A 12,160-nucleotide genomic window follows, 5' to 3' on the forward strand; every position below is an offset into this window, starting at 1 on the left:
TAACCTTAAGTAGAAAACAGACAATTTCTCTTTCTAACTCCTAACCTGGCAAAGATCGTACATCAGTTTGCTGGTGCAGTTCTGAAAGATGCCTTGGAAAGCAATAAGACTCCAGTATTCCACTTTTGACCCTAGTCTTGATGCAGAACTACCTCTTTCATGTGTATGCTATTTGGTCATTATGAGACCTTCCCCTAAATGATCACTAGTCTGACCCAAATCAGCTTTTATGAGCAAACATCAAGGGTAATGAGTTAATGAGAGCAGCACACTTGGTTAAGCAAGTTTTATTTGGTTTTAGAAATCTATTTTATAGATGCAGAGGAGCTCACTTAAACATCGTGTGGTTCTGATTAGCTGGCTTTTGGTTAACCCAAACATGCAGTTAAGCAAATGTGAACCAGCTTACTCTCCAGCCCTGAGGCCAGCTTCCCCAACTCTGGTGTTAGCAATATATCTCCACACTCCAAGGGCTTTTATAATGCAGAGTGAATATATTTAATGATGAATTACTGCAGATGAACCTTTCAGTAATTCTCCTTTCAGTAGCTAAAGGAGAATCTACATATTGATGAGGAATTAAACACATTAATATTTCCCCAAATGTGCAATTATGCATATGAACAAAGCCATGTGATTTTACTAAGTCAATAGTATAAAATAAGTATAAAGGTGATTAAGGAAAAATACTATATATATGTTTTGTCTAATGGAGTAAACTCAAGTGCCTGGAAAATCATAAAACTAGCTTTGTGATAGTTGTGCTTACAGTGGCAACTTTGTCTTCTTTTGGAATGTTAATACCCTCTTCAGATTCTACATTATTGTCTTCTGATGAGTGCTCTTCCTTGTTATACTCAACTGTGATGCAGGGAAGCTGTCAGTCATCACGTTTCACTTACTAAAACCCTCCTTAGCAGTTCAGAATATGTACAGTGGCCACAGAAGGACAATTCTGTTAATGTGAAAGTTGAGAGACCTGAAAGAATGTGTGCGGTTTACTTTAGTGGCATTCAGAACTGATGAAGACCACTCTCACAAGTATATATGGTGGGCTCTGCCCTGTCTTGTTTTTCATTCATTGAATTTTTTACTTGGGAATGCAATTAACTGCCCGGAAATAGGTTAATCACTAAGTTACTTGGGGAAGCATGTTGATGTAAGCCTTTAAGCCTTAGGACTAGATCAACATGGGTTCAATTTTTGGTTTTGCCACTTTTTGTGTGGCTTTGAGCAAGTGACTTAGCCTTTGAGTTTTAGTTTCTTCATTTGTAAAATGAGAGGAATAATAAAACTATGCTGTCAGGTTGATGTGAGGATGAGCAGTACTATATAGAAGGGGCTTGGTGCACAGTAGGTACTTTCTAAATGGCAGCTGTTATTATCTAATGGGCAAGTTGGTATTGTCTCCCTTCGACAGAGGTATTAACTAGGAAACAGAAGCTAGATGGCCTGCAGTAAGTCAGGAGTGCTGAGAATGCCTTAAACATGCTGGGTAACAGTGGGCTGTGTTAAAGAGAATAAAAGAGAATGTGTTGTATTAAAGAGAATAAAGCTTTAATGCACAGTACTATTTCAGGACTATTTATGCCTTTCAGCTGTGACAGAAGTACTGTACACAGTAGAGTGTGTGGGATCTGAGAGGCGGCTGTGCTGGCGATTTCTTAGGCAAAAAATGTCTAAATGCATGTAAATTATAATTAAAAAAAATTATGTATATTTGGGTCTTGTGGAAGGCATTTTTAATACTGCTGATTTAGAATTTAAGAGCGAAGTCATTATTCCTTCGTCTTCCAAGTGCCTTACTCCAGTGTTGTTGGTTTTTTCCCCTTTCCTTTTCCCACTCTCTTTATAATTCTCCTGGGTTCCTGGCATATGAAACAAGGGGTTTCCTTTGCACTTAGGCAGCAAATGCGTCATGGAGAGGCAGACTCCAATGTGCAGGGGGGCAGTTTGCTAACAGGAGCCTTGGGAGGCTCCGGTGGCTCTCAGGTGGGAGTAATTCTAGAGAAAAGCAGCTGGTGCAGCAGGAGTGCTGGGAGGGTCACTGTGTGGTGGAGAGACTTAAGGGTTAGAGTAGGAAGAAGTTTCAAAGTAGATTCATCACTCTAATAAGCATAGGTGATAGAGAAGTATATTTTATCCATCTACCCATCCATCCATCCATCCATCCGTCCATCCGTCCTTCCATCCTTCCATCCTTCCATCCTTCCACCCTTCCATCCTTCCATCCTTCCATCTTAATCCTCATTTTGGAGAAAGGCAAAATACTCTGCTGTGTTAATAATATGTTGTCCTAAATGAAAAGGAGGGTGTTTTATGGGTGTCTTGGAGTTGAAGGACTGGGACTCTTCTAAACAGGCTTGTTTAGTCACTCTTGAGCTCAGGGGCTGGACTTCATAAAATGCTGTTTTAGGAAGAGATGGAACTTTTAGGTTTGGGGCGAGCTACAAAGAATCCTCAAGATACCATCCAAGTTTCCTGAAATCTGTGTGGATGACGAGAACTAATTTTATGATTTGGAAAGGACTCTCCATTCCGTTGTCGAAGGCTCTGCTTAGCCATTCACAGACAGTTCTCTCTGAAATGATGACATAAAAACCAGATACCTTAGGAAATCACACATCACATGATTACACAGATGTTTAAAAGGGCATTTTGCCCTTGCTGAAGCTGAGACAAAGGTTCATTCCCAAGCCCATTACATTAAATCCTGGGTTCATGGGCTTTGCTTTGGGCTCCACAATAATTCTTCTACACCCAGTCTTCAATCATGAACAGCTGTGGTTCTAAAAGCCCAGTTCTGATCATGTCACTCTTCTGCTCAGGAATGGTCAATATCTTTCTAATTTAAAAAAAAAAATAAAGTCCTAACATTTTTACTTACTATTCGAGGTCTTGCAGGTTCAGTTCTAGACCACCACAATAAAGCTAGTACCATAAAATTTTTTGTTAGTGGAAGGTCTTGCCTTCAATTTGTAAAAAACGTGAAGCTCAATAAGCAAAGTGCAATAAAACGAGGTATGCCTGTACTCTAGGTAAAGGAAACTACTTGCATTGGCTACACTCTGTGCCATAATATCCTAATGCTTTCTCTTTTACTCTTTCTAGTTTTGTTCTGGAATATTCTTCTCTAGACATCTCTAGAGACAAATCATACTCATTTTTTTTTCAAAACCTGCTTCACAGGTTGTCTTCTCTGCGAAGCTTTTTCTGACCTCTCTGCTGGAAATGGTCTTTTCCTCCTCTTAACTCACACTGAACTTGGTTTCTAGTACTCTTATTCACAATAGTGCTTCCTACACTTTTCTAATAATGAAACTCATCTTCAGGTACTTGTTAAAAAAAACAAACAAACCCCTGGGCCTCAGCCCAGATGTACTGAATGAAAGTCTCTAAGGGAGGGGACTGAAAAGGAGTATTTCTATCATCAGAGAAAAGAAACTTCCTATAACACTTGCTACTCAAACTGTGGTTCTCAGACCAGTAGCATCGGCATTATCTGGACACTTGTAAGAAATGCAAAACTTTGGTCTTCATCCTAGAACCACTGAATCAGGATCTGCATTTTAATGAGATCTCCAGATGATTCCTTTGCACATTAAAGTTTGAGAAGCACCGTCTTACCATATTTATTACTGGCTACTTTGGCTTTAGTTAATTATGCAACTGAAACCCTTTTATTATCTTATGAATTGCTCAAGGCAACTATTATTATTTCTTTTCATTTTTTTTTTCAGATAGGTGAGATATCAGTTAAGTTGAACTATGTGGAATTGTAAGTATTAGATTGTTTTTCGTCTTACCTACAAAAAAGACAATTTCATATGTTTCAACTTAATAAGCAGTAGTAGCACTGGGACTAGAATTTGGGTAGTTTGGCTCTGGAGCCCTTTCTTAAGCTTTATACTATTTTTATGACTATCATATATGCCAGTAAATGTTGGTTTTCAAGAAGAAAAACCCTCGGATTAAAATACATTATTGAGTTCCAAGGTTAGTACGTGATAGGGTTCTGAAAACGGAAATGTGCTCATAAAAATGGTATGCATAGAAGATGGATATGAGGGGTAGGGGAGTAACGCATCTGAAATTACATGCTTTTACCTCTATTTAGTCCACGTGGAGTTGGAGACTACAGGTATTAATGCTAATTTTCTTCCAGACATATGGGACTGTAATATCCTTTGTTCTGATTTATAATTTTCAGTGTAGTTCTAAATCACAAGAACTGCAATTTTAGCCTATGACTAGAATATAAAGTTGCTCTGTCTATTAATTTTCAGGCAGAGTAAGTTTACAGTAATAGGCTTGTATGGTTTTGTGTGTTCAAGGGCCAAAGTCTGTAAAATCTGTGGGAAATAAGAAAAGGAAGGAAAGATTTCTTGCCAAATTCTTTGCTATGTTTGATCCTTCAGAGTGACTAAATACACAATGAAGACACAACAAAGAACAAACTTCCATCAAGAGACCACATGTAGTTGCTTCCCTGCCCCTGAGACAGGGTATACAATTTTTTCCTACTTGAGGATTATAATCAACTAATGTTTAGTGTGTGTGGTTCACAGAAGATTGACGCTTCTTACAAGGAGCATTTGTTTCTCTGCGATTTTTGCTGACAACTCTTATCATGCTACAGTTCTTAGTCTTAACAAAAAGTCTTTGTATGAAAAGTGCTTGCTATATTTTAACATGATAAGTGAGTCAAGGTGGTGATGACTTAGGCATAGGAGTAAAAAACAAGGTATGCGTTAAAGATGCTTAGGATTACCGGACTGGGACCTGGCAGGAGTAATTAGAAATAACGACTTCAAGACTTGTAGTTGGAAAAGAGTTTGTGAGAACCCCACTGAGGGAGAGTGTTAAGTCATTTTGAGTAATACAGCCAGATTGTGAGGTGCATGTGCCTGAGTCATGCCACCGGCCACTTGGTATTCAGGGGCTAGCTGAAAATGTTAACTGTGGAGAAATATTCTGAACCTTTGCTCACTTTTCTATAATGTTCCTCCTCAGTAAAGATTCTTATAAAACATCTTGCAGTTCCAGAAAATTGGCATGAACCGGTTTAATCACAACTAATTTATCCAAGTATCACAAATTACTCTCAATATATTTACATTGTATGTACTGCTCATACATTTTCAGAAGAACAGGAATCATAAAGGTTAAAAAATGACAAATAATTTCTTTAATAAATGAAGCTAATAGTTGCTGGTGAATTTTTCTTTTTATATGACTGATCTCTTTGCTTCTAAACATGAGAAGAGTGGCCTCGAATAAATTCAGATTGCTCTAGGAAAGTGTTCTTTAGGAGCTGTGACCTAAGCACTTTCAACTTTGATCTGGTTAAAAACGCTTTTGCATTTTTGTTTTATTTTTATATAACTGAGAAAAGGAATATGTTCCATGTGTCCGGTGATTAGGCCTTTGAATATTAATACCTATCACATATAACCATATAAACACAGGCATTTCTCTGGGCCTCTAAGTGTATGTCTGGTCCCATGCTTACCAGTGATTCATCATATGATATAAAGTACTATGTTGTTTTTGAACATTCTATCTTTCTTTTTTAAATATTCTAAAATAGTCTACAGCCATGCCACCCTGAGCAAGCCCGATCCCGTCTGATCTTTGAAACTAAGCAGGGTTGGGCCTGGTTAGTACTTGGATGGGAGACCACCTAGGAAGACTGGGTGCTGTAGGTGTAAAAAAAATAAAAAAAATAAAATAAATATTCTAAAATAAACTCTTCTTGAGAAAATGTAGAAGAAATGAATAAAACTAAAGAACAAATAAGAAGTAGGAAAGTACATTAAGAACTTAATAAAGTAATTTCTTATTTAAAAACCCAGAGAGAAAGAAGAAAAACATGAGGCAGAGTAGTTCTACTTCTGCATTAATAACGTGATCCTGGATGTTTTCCTTTGTTGAAAGTGTGTTATCATTTCTTACTCTTGGTATACAGTCCTGAAAATGTATTACCTTTGTTTTGACTTCACAGAAATTGATTAATAGCAATACGCAGCTTGATCTCACTAGTTCTCCGTGACTTTTACTTTATAAATAATAATAAAAGGAATGTAGAGGAGAATCCTCAATCTGTTTTAGTATCCTCAGGATTAATAAGAAAGATTTCTCAAAGTCACCATTCTCATTGACAAGGACATTAAAAATGGAGAAAATTGTCCATTTGGTCAGATGAGTTTTGTTTTTGGCATTGGCACAAGAGAAACCTGTGAATACACTGAAAGTGAAAGGTCAAGGCATGGAGACTATAAGCCCAGTTTTATACCAGAATTAAAACCGTGATTGCCAAAACGCTTTCCTTGGAGAAGAGAAATTGTGGGTTGAATCTCATTCCTACTCCCAAATTCAAATGTTGAAGTCTTAAACCCATAACTCATTTTTAAAAAGGTGACCTTAAATGGAGACCGAGTCTTTACAGAGGTAATCAAGTTAGTATGAAGCCATCAGGGTGGGCGCTAATCCAATATGTTTATTCTCCTTATAAAAAGGGGGGAATTTGGAGACAAACATGCATGCTGAGAGAACACCATGTGAAGATCAAAGCAGACAGAAATCAGGGTGATGCTTAAAAAGCCAAGCAACACTACAAATTGCCAGATTCTCCCGCACAGCCCTCAGAAGGAACCAATTCTAGAGACACCTTGATTTTGAACTTCTAGTCTCTAAAAGTGTGAGATATAACATTTCTGTTGTTTAAGCCACCCAGCTTGTGGTATTTTATTATGGCAGCTCTAGTAAACTAATACAACAGAGTAGAAATTAGATCTTGAGATTCAATTTACAGGGGCCAGTGGCATGACTCCAAAGACTATCATCTTCCAGAGCTTGGTAAATAAAGCTCGAGAACTATTAGCTTATTGAATTATTCCAAACGATGACCTCATTTAACAACATCTCAGATAAAACCTTGCCTAATTACTTTAGCTGCAGCAATAAAGCTAAGTAAAATTGGCAATAAAGATCTTTCAGTTTACACACCAAAAACTGTGAGTTCTGATTTGCTAATGAAATTTACGTTGATTGCATAAAGAAGTCCTCACTGAACATAGTTGCTCTCATTTTTCTAGGTCATTAGATCATAGAAAGAGGCTGACTGATTCACACCTGTTTTGTACCAATTTGTATAAACTAATGAAATTGCAACTCAACCACTGTTGTGAGAAGTTTTCCTAATTCATTATACTAACAGGAACAGGGCATGAAGGAAGAGAAACGACTGTCCATTCCTCAGAAAGCCATCAATCTAAAGAATATGGGAGAGGAGGTTAAATGTATGAATCATCTCAACTACTGGTGAACAAGAAACACTAAACAGGAAATAAGTATAAGCAGACATTAGGAATATGGCTAGTTCTTAAAAAGGATCCAGCTAATAAAACACAACCCACATTGGATACTTTAATACAGGGAGTTTAATATGCTAAATTGGCTATAAAGGTGTCAGAAGAGCTGCACAAGCAGACAGGAAGGTGAGGCCACCCAGAGATGGGACAGGCGGAATAAAGTGAGATGGTGGTGTTTTCAGAACCTGTGACCCTGGGCGATATGATAGGAACTAAGTCCATGGAGGGGAAGTAGAAACTGCTGGAGATATTGTACGGAGTAGTGAGAGGGGAAAGTAATATCCTGGTTTCTCTTTTCCTCCCACCCTCCAGTGTCGTTCCTGTGCCTCCCATTGCTGAACAGAGCTGGAAGCAGCAAGGAGGCCTGGGAAATCTAGTTGGCTGGTGTTAGCTCCTTGAACAACCAGTTAGGGGAGCAGTGTTGGTTTCCTTTTGCAGCTGTAGCCAGTTACCAACCACAATTTTAGCTGCTTAATACAAATTCATTTTTTTGTTTGTTTTTAGAGATCAGAAATCAAAGTGTCAGCAGAGCTATGTTTTATGTTTCTTCTGAAGGCTTCTGTGGGAAAATCTGTTTCCTTTCCTTTACCAGCTTCGAGAGGCTACCTGCATTTCTTGACTCATGGCTCCTTCCTTAGTCTTCTAAGTGCATCGCTAACCTCTGGTTTCATTGTCACATCTCCTTTTTCTTTTTTTCTTTTGATCCTCATGTCTCTTATGATTACATTGGGCCCACTCAGATAATCCAGGAGATTCTCCCATCTCCAAATTCTTAGCCTCATCTGCAAAGTGCGCTTTGCCATGTAAGGTAACATATTCATAAGTGCCAGGGATTAGGATATAGATAGCTTGGGGACCATTATTATGCCTATCACGAGGGAAAGGTAACAAACCTGGGCATAAATGAGCAAGTGACTGGCACAAAAGCCTTATTGCCAGCTCTTAACAGGTTCTTTCTATCATCTCCAGATGCTTTTTTGTACATTGTACCATAGTATTTCAGTTAGCCCAATTCTTAGAGAATATTCTTTGGATTGTGTTTGGAGGCCAAGTGAGTTTACTCACTTATAAGATACTGCTCTGAAGGCTTAATGGAAACTTATTGGAAGAGACCTTGTTGGAAACTTCTACATAATAGGATTAATTTTGAACCAGACCAATGCTGAGATAGAAGCAGAGGGTGGAGAGGAAAGAAATTCGGTTTACTTCAGTCCAAGGGCCTCTGGACCTCGACTAGTCAGAATCTAAATGAGGACTCTGTACATAAACTGAGTAGTTGTCAAGAGAAAGATCTTGGTGTCTTAGTGTGCCTCTTATTTTTTATTTTTATTTTTTAAAAATTCTGTGTGTTTTATGGGAAGCAAACTAGCAAGAGCCTTCCAGTCTTTGGTCTTTAAAGTCTCCTCTTGGGATGGCTGGAGCAAGCATGACCCCGCCTCCCCCAGCTGTTCCCACCCATCCCACGTCGGCCACACACAGATATGAGCTGTGTTTGGCAAAGGAGAAGACCCAGTTAGACAATGGATCTACTTTAGGCAATTGGGAAATGTGGAAATATTTTTCAGAGAAAACAAAACCAAAGCTTTAGTACCATAAAGTTTATAAATAATTGCTTTTCTCCTTCTTTACTTTTTCAGTCTCTGAGAGTTTTCTTACTGCTGTCTCTCCTCCGCTGATGAAGTTCAATAGAAGATTTTGGTTTGTGGGCGGCAATGCCTTCCATATGAAGTTTCCCAAGGAGAGGCCCATGGGATTAAGTGGGCAGAATGCAGTGTATTTTTCAAAAAGTAATCTTACTCCTATTAATTCTATCTGGAAATTTAGGAAGAATGATAACTGAGAGATAGTTTAGACAATCAGACCTTACTTCAAGGTGTTTTCTTTTACTCATTGAGAATAGTCTCTTCAATCTTCATCTTTGTAATTGTTGTGATCTAAACTATGCAAGAATGTTATTTCGAGTCTATGCATAGGCTATAAGCAGAGATCTAAATTCTCTGAAGAGTGTGGGTCCTTATATTTTAGGAACATGATAAGCAGTCACCTAGCCAGCTCTCCAGCAGAAATCCTTATGGTTACTCTCTGTTTCATATGCTATGAAGCCTGGCATAGGAAAAGGCGTAGGTCATGGATGCATTTACAATCTACTTTGGTCTTTGGAAGTGGGTGCTTAAGGAGAGAGGGCTGAGACCATGAAAGAGCTTGGGCTTCATGTGAGAACTTGCTCTAAGTAGTACTAATGTTAGCCCACAACCTTCTAGCTGTGACCATTTGGCTAGGGAAGCCCCTTCTGGGTCTAATTTAGGATTGTGAGGATCCACAAAGAGCTGGCAGATCAGTTTGATAAATGAGGAAGGAAGGATCCCCTCTCAAGGTCTACAAGCATTATGGTAGGGAATGAGAATTTTTAAAAGCTAGTCATGGTTCAGCCCCCTCCATATTTAGTAGGCCATCAGAATCGTGTAGAGAATAAGGAACATTTGTTTTTAGAGGTGTGTGTGTGTGGCCTTGTGTGTGAAGAGAGAGAGAGAGAGAGAGAGAGAGAGAGAGAGAGAGAGAATAGAGAGTGAGGAGTCTATGTGTTTGGCTGGCTGAGGGAAGGGGCTACAGTAGGACAGAGAAAAATAATGTCTGACAATTAGAATCTGAAAACAGCTTTTTACTGAAGCTTTCAAGGGTCAAGTGCTCCTGTAATATCCTCCTCCTTGGCTGTCGGGTGATATAGGTAAGCCAGCAAGGAGCTATCCCTATGACCCATTGAACTCAAATCTTAAATGAAAGGTTTATTCAAGTCTGTGTGTAACAATTAATGCTTTTTGTTTTTGAGAAGCCTAAAAATGTATTGGTTTTAGATGCTTAGAATCAACTGTGTTACCTTGACTACTAGATTGTAGTCCTAGCATCTGGTTTCCTATGAACACCTCAGTGTGTGGTATGTGGTGATGGTGGTGGTGGTGTATGTGTGTGTAGAGGAAGGTTATAAGGGAACTATGGAGATAAATTATGGTCTGTGTATTCCTTGGTCTTCTGTTCAGATTAATAGAGAAAAGATTTGAGCAAGAATCTCATTTTCTTCAAAAATAAATCTTTCTGAAACTTTTATCTCTTGTTGTTCTATACACTGAGAACAAGGTCTGCATTTCCCCATCCCTGCTTACTTATCTGTGAGATGCAGAATATGCTATAGTAGTCTCGATACTGAATGAAAACTCAGAGAAAGGCAAATAATAAGATAACGATAATAATGTAGTACAGTTTCTTGGTTGGTTCAAATAGTGAATGTAAAAATGCTTAATAAGCTGAAACGAATCCTTATAATTAGCTTAAAGTCAAAAACTTGCTATTTTTCATGACTGCTTTGTGAAATAAGGATGTGATTTAAAATCGAGAGACTTAAAACAGTGAATTGACCTAAAAATTAATTGTGGTAAGATACACATAACAAAAAATTTACCATCTTAATTATTTTTAAGTGTATAGTAATGTTAAGTATTTTCACACTATTGTGAAATCTCCAGAACTTTTTCATCTTGCAAAACTACAACTCTTTACCTAATAAACACTATTCACCATTGTGAATAGTGCTGCTAGGAACATTCACCTGCAAGTATCTGTTTGACAACCTGCTTTCAGTTTTTTTGGTTATATACCTGAGAGTGGAATTTCTGGGTCAAAGGATAACTATGTTTTTAACTTTTGAAGAAGTATCAAATTGCTTTCCACAAAGGTTGATCATTTTATAATCTCACCAAAAATGCATGAGGGTTCTAGTTTCTCCAACACTGGTTATTTTCCATTTTTTAAAACTATAGCCATTCTAGTGGGTGTGAAATTATATATTCTTGTGGTTTTGATTTGCATTTCCCTAATGACCAATGATGTTGAACATCTTTTCATGTCCTTGTTGTCCATTTGTATGTTTTCGAAAAAATGTTTATTCAAATTCTTTTACCAAAATCAGGTTGTCTTTTGTTGTTGAGTTGTAAAAGTTCTTTTTATATTCTGGATATGATTTTTAAATATTTTCTTCCATTCTGTAGGTTTTCTTTTCACTTTCTTGATAGTGTTATTTGATGTATAAAAGTTTTCAATTTTGATGAAGTCTAATTTATCTATTTTTTAAAATTTGGTTGCTTGTACTTTTGGTGTCACATCTAAGAATCCATTGTTAAATCCGAGGTTATAAAGATGTACTCTGCCGCGTCCTCTTTCTACCCTACTGTGTGACAAGGTCCAGAGATAGGGACAGAGGCTTCAAGGAATGCATCGTCAAGAACGAGGACGTGGCATGTGTTTAGGGATAATTGGTTTCTTAGAAACGATCCTATTAATAGGGGAAATTTGGGTAGCACAAATTCTAGTAAGTGTAAACGCTATACAAATGGATTTCCTCAAAATTGGCTCTGAGGAAAAAATAGTAAATTCCTCGCGTATGGAATCAGCTCTAGTCACCCTGACGTGTTCAGAATGCGTAAACCCTTTATTTGAACAATTATTAAGGGAAATTCCTTTTGATGTGCCTCTTAAAGATATTATGAATAAATTATAACAAGCTGAATTGCTGGGACCAGTTTATGCTCCTGTTCCCACGCAGTTAGTAGAAAAATTAGTAAAGGATAAGAAATTTACTCATAAGCCTGTGCCTACTATGGAAGGGCCTCCTTTTGTGGCCTAGTGGATAAATAGAAAACTCTGGTATCCACCTAGGGGGGCTAATAGTATGAAAAGATTACCTGATCTTCCTTTGCCTTATACAGGAGCTTATAATAAAGATAGTATACGTATAG

General features: G+C 37.8%; 1 pseudogene; it reads left to right on the plus strand.

Moving 5' to 3' along the window:
- Positions 1-5,589: 5,589 nt before the first annotated feature.
- Positions 5,590-5,708, plus strand: LOC120608468 (uncharacterized; annotated as a pseudogene).
- Positions 5,709-12,160: the final 6,452 nt, after the last annotated feature.

This window comes from Pteropus medius, unplaced genomic scaffold (assembly GCF_902729225.1).
Source record: "Pteropus medius unplaced genomic scaffold, Ma_sr-lr_union100, whole genome shotgun sequence".
NCBI classification, from domain to species: domain Eukaryota; kingdom Metazoa; phylum Chordata; class Mammalia; order Chiroptera; family Pteropodidae; genus Pteropus; species Pteropus medius.